At 32.5% G+C, this 9,015-nt stretch overlaps 1 pseudogene; it reads right to left on the minus strand.

The window, feature by feature from the left end:
• Positions 1-323: 323 nt before the first annotated feature.
• On the minus strand, positions 324-6,382 carry LOC149207811 (adenine/guanine permease AZG1 pseudogene; annotated as a pseudogene).
• Between the last annotated feature and the right edge of the window lie 2,633 nt (positions 6,383-9,015).

Consider the following 9,015-nt stretch of genomic DNA (forward strand, 5'->3'; position numbering starts at 1 on the left):
ATAGTTGAGTCCGCGGATGCATACTTATTTGCAGGGCCAAATTGGGATTGTGTGTTATACCTAGGTTTCCTTCTGCAACATATATCTTTATTGTTTTGTAGGTATTTTATTGTAAGATATTCAACTGACTGGCTTTTATAGCGCATTGAATTCTTCAGAGGTTGTCTATTGGAAGCTCTTGGCTATCTACCGCACTATTCTGCGAATGATTTGCAAGAATTGATTTAAAGCTCACCATGCCAAGAAGCTAAGCCGGTAGGGCAGCGGAGTGAATACTCTTCTCTTTTTCTCTTCCAATTGCTGCTGCGGCTGCTGTTGCTGGGCTAACTGGGAGGGAATCCGCAGAGGGTCCGAACGAGAGGGCTTCGGCCTATTGCTTGGACCTGCTGTGTTGGAGCTGGCAGGATCAGGTGCACTTCGCCTTCACTCTTCTTTGCTTCTCCTGTCCTTCTGTTGGCGCTCGTTTTCACGGTCGAAGTGCTAGCCGCCAGAGTTCCGGTGCTAATACATGATAGACATAATAGTTGTTTGTATTTAGTAATATCATCACTGAATCCTTTTCTCTTCTCTGTGCGTCTCTGGGCGAGGAAGAACCTACCAGCAGAAAGAATCCAGACCTACTTGCATAAAGAAGCCAGAGAAGCCAGCGTAAATACTAAGAGCAACTGAAGTACCACCAACTCACTGTACGATGTATGATCTTCTTGCGCACTGTATGATCCTCTTCCACGCAGTATTGAGTACTGACTCGCCGCTCTCGTCCTGACTCCTCAGGTCACCAGACCGTATCAGATAAGACTAACCGTACACGCTCTTTCTTCTTTCCGCTATGATAGAGATAGTATAAGAGTTGTAACACAATTATGAACATGCAGACACCGAAGCATGCAACATGCAGTAACCGATGGCAAGAAGTGGCAACTTCAGCCACTTAGAAATTAGTTTTAGTTCAGTTTGACACTTCCAAACTCTGTAATTCTGCTAGCATTTCATACTGCTAAACGAAGCCGTTGACGGTTAGTAATAATAAACAGGCTAAAGCAAAATAGGCTATGCTCCAGCCTCTTCCGCCTCGGGAAGAGGCCAAATAAGATGGCAAACCAGATTAAATTCGAAGACTTTGGTTTATCCCGGCAATAGCAAACACGGCGCAGTTGAAAACTTTGGTCTAATCACCGTATAACATAGTTGAACGGATTGGAACTAATGCTATAGCAACGCTTTTGGATTACTATAGTCCCTAGCCATTGCCAGATGGCAAGGACTAAAAATAAGTTAGACGAGTGAGATCTAATTAAAAGACTATATTATGGGCTATATTCATAAATAAGAAAATGACATTAAAATCTAATCCTAATTATAGAAGTCTTTCTTTTATTTGTTTTCATTTATAATTTTTAAATTAAAACATGCTATGGCCACATATGCCATTCGATTTTGATTTCCATTTAGAATGGATTGTAGAGTAAGATTTATCCTCGATTCTTAGGTACGGGTAGCTAGAGTAGAACTTCTTTGTTTAATTTGCATGGCGATTTGTCAATGCAAACCTTCTCCAATGATTCCCAATTTTTTTTCATGGATAAAGCACGCCGGGCAAACTCTATTTAGATTTTCATATTCAATGTTTAGGTATTCAATGGATAGGCCTAATAGTCCTCCGCTAGCGCTTAATCTTGTGATTCTTGGGCCATCGACCGTTGTTGAGCATTTGTTGTAAAGCTTTCAGCAAGGAATAGAGAGTAATAAAAAAAATGGATTTAGATAAATTTGTAAACGAAGTTCATCACGTAGTAAAAGCCCTAATTCAAGTTTCAAGTTTTGCTGGTGGTAGTTTAGTTGGTTAAAAAAATGATATATAAAAGATTTTTAATAAATTATTGGAATTATATAAGATTAAATTTGAATATATATATATATATAAAATGATAAAAAATTGAAAAGGAATAATTATGTGTATATATTAATTTGATTAATTATTTGATTAGATATTATAAATTGATAATATTAACGTTTTTATATATATATTTATATTTATAAATATATTAATATTTAAAAATTGACAATAATTATTAAAAATTTATTAGTAATATGTAGTAATATTATATTTTTTTTTTAGAGAATAACTTAAGTTAAATTTCAAATTGAATGGTTAAAGAAATTTAATTTTTTTATGTAGTTAAAAACTAATTAAAAATTTCATATATCAAATAATTATTTTATAATTTATTAATTAGAAAATATTTATCAAAACCATTTTCAAAAAATATATATATTTTTTAATTATCAAATTAGATTTAAATAATTACAAATAAATTTAATTATATTTAACTGAATAAATATGAAGATAATAAGTATATATATTATATAAAATACTTATTTAGATGTATCATGCCATGTAAATTTATTTCATGTAGTTGAGGTCTTCCTGTTTTTCTATGTTTCATCAACTATGTTCCAATCTACATGATGTAATTCTTGAACACATCAGATTATATCTATCATATTTTTTACTTGATATAATTTTTGACAACATCAAAATATCTAATGATTTTTGACAAAATAAATATCTATCATCATTTTTATACTATTCAACTTGGAGAATCCTCTTTCACAACTAGCATTTCGCTCAAGCCAGCCGAAAATCAATCTTACAAAAGTATATCTATCATATTTGATGTAATTTTGACAACATCAATATCAAAATATCTAATTTTTTAGACAAAACAAATATCTATGATCATTTTTATACTATTCAAACTAGAGAATCCTCTTTCACAACTAGCATCTCGCTCAAGCCACCTGAAAATCAATATATCTCTTAAGATTGGAATGTTTGCTGCCTAATACTAACAAAGGGGATAGAGTTATTTAATGGACAAAAATATTTCACAACTAGCACGTAGCTCAAGCTAGCTGAAAATCAATCTATCTCTTAAGATTGGGATGTTTTCTACTTGATACTAACAAAGAGGGGAATATGATTACTTAATAGACAAAAGCCTTGAAATATTCTAAAGCAATTTTAAGTATAGTAATGAATTGATTGGAAAATCCTAAAAAAAGGGAGAATTTTCAAATAAGATGGAAGCATCAATCTATTAAAATTCAGTGTAAACTATGATTAAATTTCAAATTTCCTATTAAATATGTGATACACTCATAATCGACAATTGAGTCTTTTTATCTAATTATTATTATTGAGTTAATTAATATTGAATTTAAGTAAGTCATATTTCACAGGAAGAAGTACAAGAAATCATAAGTTAGCATTCCAAGAAATCTAGACATACTTGTTAAGGATTATCACTTGGTGATATAAATCAACTTACATATGATATAATTTTAAAAAAATTATATAACCTCATTTATAAATAAAAGTCACATAGATGAAATCAAAATGAATTAAATCAGGGTACATCTAAATTTTAAAATGATTTTGGTAAATTTAGTAAGGAAAAAATGAAAAATAAAGGTTGATTCAATCTTCATTGAGTGAACGACAAGAATAGAATTCACCCATAACCATAACCTCCATATATGAGTAAGGTTTGATTGTGTTAAATAAAAATTATAATTAATTATTTTCTTGAAGTGTGGCATGGTAGAGAGAAAAATGTCAAACATTCTTTTTTATAGTTGAACAAGTACTGTTGTTGTTTAGCAAGGCTTTTATGTAAAAAGAAGAGAATCATTTTGAGGTGAATCTGATGATATAAGTGTATGATTTAAGCAACACAATTTTGCTAGAGGGGAATGGAATTGCTAATAATCTTTTGGTACATGATAACATAGTTTTATGAAAAAGGTCCACAACCATTAAATAATTAAACAATTAAAAAAACCATTGTTCTTTAAAAAAACAGAGAATACAACCATTAATAAAAAACAAACAAAAAATGATTATAGGTTTATAAATATTTATTGTTAAATATGACAATAAATGGAAAGAAAATATATATTATGGAAAAATCTATATATTTGAATTTTTTTGGAAAAGAAAATATTAATTATGGAAAAATTTATATATTAGAAAATTTCTGGCTAAACAATTTATGGATACTTCATAATTTTTTTTTTTAAACAATTTCTAAATCTAAAATTTTGATTTTAAACCAATAAAATTAGCCATCTATCAATAAAAAAATTAAAACTCCAAATTTAATAAGTTTAATATTTAATTTTACCAAAACTTTAATAAAATTTTGAAATAATTTTGAAATATTTAAAAATAATTTTCAATTTCTAAAAAACAAATAAATAAATTTGATATTTAATTTTACCAAAATTTTAATAAATATTAGAAATAATTTTTTTAAAATTACAAATTAATTAAGATTCAAACCATTTTGACTAAAATTATTAATAATTAAAAAAATACTATAAAAATAACCTATTGTAAAATTTTCAGGAATTTAAAAATAAAAATTACAATATAATTTCAATTTTAATATTAAAAAATATATATTGAAAGGCTCTTGCTAGATAATCATGACTTCAATTTTAGTCCGTTTTCGTTAAGAATGGCGTAAAAGGAACGGACACAACCAGAGCGTTTTAATCGAACAATTATCCAAAAGTTACTATATCCGATAAAAGTTTTAAGAAATGTGCCGCCTTTTTTTTATTAATAATGCGAAGATACTATGAAGAGACATGGTACAAACTACAAGAAAAGAAAACTATCATAAGTACAAACTACATAATCTAGGTCCGAAAAAAGAGGCATTCTCCAGGCGAAATTGCGAATTATCATACATCAAACAATGCCGGACACAGCTGAGTGGAAGAGCTGAGATAGCTTTATGTGAATTTTCCATATATTTCCTGACATGTGTTAGTCCACATACAACCAGGTCCCAGGAATGGAGAACGATATATTTCCTGAGATGTGTTAGCCCATATACAACCAGGTCCCAGGAATGGAGAACGATGCAAGTCCCAATGCCGGCAATCAATCCATAAGAAATGGAGTACGTAAGAGGCATTAAGAGCATCGTCATGAAAGCAGGGATCGCTTCCTTAATCTTCTCCCACTCAATATCCATAACCTCCTTCATCATCAACACACCCACGAGAATGAGGGGAGGCCAACGGCCCAAGGTGAGATGGCTGCTCGAAGAAGAGTGAAAAACAGTGCCAGAAAGAAATAAAATCCCACACTTACAGCTGTCGATCCCGTACGACCACCGTCGCGAATACCAGTCGAGGACTCACAGGAGACGTCCCAAGAGCTGACCCAACAACAATGGCAGCCGCATCCGTCATGTACGCAAAATATTGGCCTTCAAACTCACCTTTCTCATCCACAAATCCTGCAAATTTCGCCATGGAATATAGCGTTCCAGTTGTGTCCAACAAATCAACGTAGAGAAATGTGACAAGAGCAACCCAGAGCTCATTTTTTCTAAAATCTGCGAAGCTGAACGCTCCTGCAGTGCTTTCAATTCTATGAACATCGGCGATCTTCTTAAAGTATTCGAATGACTGGTTTCCTTGGGCAGTGTATGGGAAATAGGTCACCTGAGTACCTCTAATCCAGGACACGACGGTCACGAAAAGAATCCCATAAATCATGGCTCCTTTTATTTCCTTCATCAAACAATAACTTATGATAACGAATCCCACTATTCCTAGCCACAACGTAGGGCTTCGCATGCGATGGCTCGTACAGAGTATGTCAGCAGAAGCAGCTGCACCGGGGATTAGTACCTGGCTGCTATGTTGGCTTGGACATGCAGAGCTTGTGAGAAGAGTTGAAGGGCTGAAACCCACGAGACCAATCCGTTGGTGGGATTGAAGGCCTATGAAGGCAAGAAACAGTCCGATCCCTGCTGCAGATGACAAGCGAACTGGTCTTGCAATCTTCTTTGCGAGCTTTGCTCTGAAGCCAAGAGCTGAAATGATGAAAAACAGAAAGCAAGGGCACTTTTATATGAAACATTCCCTGAGCCATGGAACCCTAGAACATTGTAGGCGAAATAGGCGTTAGCTCCCATTCCTGGTGGAAGTCCAAAGGGCAGATTGACAAAGAGACCCATTATGAGACACCCTATGAGGGACGAAACAGAGGTGGCCACTATGACGTCTCTCTTAATACGTTGTAAACATTGTGTTCATAGCCTCGATTCAGTGGAGGAAACTTACAGTCAGGTCCAGGCTTCACTAGCTTTAGTTCAGTAAGCGAATTTCCTCTGGAACCCTTGAATGTAGCATGGCAGTCAAGGGGGGATACAGCAGGAACATTGCATACCTCTGTACAGTTGGCAACAGTGCATGTTACCCCAGAGTGAGTCAAAATACTCGCGTTCACTGCTAAAATATGTGCCATGGTAAGGAAACTAGCAGTACCTTCTAATCCAATTCTGATTGATTCTATCATTCAGTTTGGCGTCTGCATGCTCCCATTTTTACCACAAACTTCCGATACAGTTCAACATCTTCATTAAACCAGTGAAAGCTTTAACACCGAAGCTTCAAAGAATGGTTAGTTGCTGATAACGTAAACTGAGCTCACGTTTTCAATGCCTTAACCAAACATGTACCCTTTGTATGAGGCTGGAGAAGCGTGACTTTAAAAGGAAATAATTGAATTACTGCACAAGAATACGACCACCATTGTCAGAAAGAAGGAGCAGCAAACACCCTTGCAGATTTATTGAATGAAAGCATCTGTTGTTTATAACAGAAATTTACAGGTCCCCGCCATTGACAACTTGAAAGGACTACCCTGGGGAGATTGGAACTTGCTTATATGTGAACTGATTATGGCCATGTTTCGGACCCTTTCATATCTATTCTGAATAAATTATGTCATATCTATTCTGAATAAATTATGTCTTCTCTGCCATCGTTTTGATAGGTTCCCTTGAATTTATTTTATCAGTAGTCAAAATAAAAAAATCGTATTCCCTTATGAAGATTGGAAGTAGGTTCCCTACCCGCACATACCTCGTGGTCATGTTCTGTACCTTAAAATCTATTCAAAATTAATGTTTCCATGAATTTATTTTATAAATAACAGCGGCTTCTTAATTTTCCTCCATCACTAAAGGCCTTATCTTATATTTTTAATGCTAAGACTCCTCTTCAAAGGAAATTGGATCTTAATATTATGTCTGAGTCGGTCCTGCGCTTTAATAAATTGTCGTTTCACCTCAGAGGAATGGAAGACAACTTTTCAACATAGCCACCCAAAACCACGGGACTGTTACGACATTGGCTGATTTTGATTGCTTCCAGTAACCACAAGTGCGGGAGTATTCATTCCTTTAATTTTCTGTAAACATACATTCATCGCAAGCAATCAAGGGCACGTATGCCCCTTTATATAAAAGGAGAAAGTGTCCACTTGGACTTGCCGAACATAAATAATTAGACAAAATACTGTTAGACAGACCCTTGGACTTCCCCAACATATATAATTAGACAAAATACTGTTAGACAGACTTTAAACGACATATTTATTAAGTGCATTTGATGTTTGAACTTTATTCTAATAAGATAAATAAAACATTTGCATTTTTTAAATATCTTAGTACTGCGTTAGTCGATTGAATTTTGTTTTGGTCGTGATTTCTGTTTTGGGAATGATCAAAATATTTGATTAAAATTCTAAATTGATGCATATAAAGGTGTGTTAAAAAGTTGACATTTCTGTGGATTAATTTGTGTTATAAATGTATTTACTCCTTTTTAAATTGTTTAATATGAACCAGATCCACGGCCATTATATTTGCTGTGATTTACAAAATATCCAAGGTCTTCCTAAGAGAATAGGAAATTGCCCGATAGACCTTTTAGGTTGCAAGATTCTTAACCCACTCATTACCCTTCTTAGAAGCTAGGAGAGGGTAAGAGAAGGTTTGAATCATCCTCCTACAAGCCTTCTAGATTGGAATAGAAAGCTTAACTATCCCCCTCACTTGCACAATATTTTATTTAATTTAACATATTGTGATTTACAAAAGAGTGTATTTGATTTAATATGTTATAAGAAAGGAGAGATGACTAATGTCTATTAAAATCAAATTTAAATTATTGAAATCAAAATATTAATTTAGTAAATTAAGAATAGTTTTAATATTATAAAAATAATAAAAAAATTTCAAAGAGATGATTTTGGAATTAGTTTTCATTTTAATGTTATTTTATGTGAAAGTTTAGTAAGTGTTCTTAAATTATTATAGTTTTCATAAGTTAAGAATAGTTTTTTTTTTTTTGGATAGTTTTAATATTATAAAAATGATAAATATTTTTCACATAGATGTTTTAGGGATTAGCTTTATTTCATTATGTTGTTTGTAATTTTTTTTCATTTTAGCAATGTTTCTTTTTATTCCTTAAGTTAGCTTAAATGATCAAATTTTTTTGATCATTTAGATTAGAGATTTTCATTTTCTTTTATTTTCTATTTCCTTGTTCCACCACAATTTCTTCTTAGATTTATATGTAAAATATTTTAAATAGTATCATTATTCTATAGAGACACCTCTTCATTTAACCCTAATGATTTAGTCCAGACTATCTATCTTTATGTGAGCCATTGCAAGTGACTTTGATTAGAGTTTGAAGGAATCATATAAATTCGTTTGTCTTTCATGTTATTTATCTTTTGCTTGTACATTAGGCACCTAGTCAAAGACATACTCTTAACAAGGGAAAGACTTTCTTTTATGAGGAGGTTAGGATATAATATTTTTTGTTTAATTTTGAGATTATATGTTACAATTTTTTTTTTTATATTTTCTCTACTTGTCTCCATAATTCCCTAGAGATAGTGCAACCTCAAACTTCAAAACCATATGAGATAACAAGAATCAAAAGAGTCTGAAGTATAAATTTATTCATATTCAATAGTCAAAGGTTCATTGGTTTGGTATTTTTTTCAGGTCCATAATAAAATTTTCATCTTCCATTTATCATTTTCTCAATGTTATTGTTCTAGTTAAGTTTGTGATGAAGACCAATTATTTATACAAAACCACTACCTTCAAGTTACTACTAATAGACATA

The sequence above is a fragment of the Pinus tabuliformis genome, chromosome 1_2 (genome assembly GCF_031772625.1).
Source record: "Pinus tabuliformis cultivar Carrire ecotype Pingquan chromosome 1_2, CPIR1, whole genome shotgun sequence".
NCBI lineage: Eukaryota > Viridiplantae > Streptophyta > Pinopsida > Pinales > Pinaceae > Pinus > Pinus tabuliformis.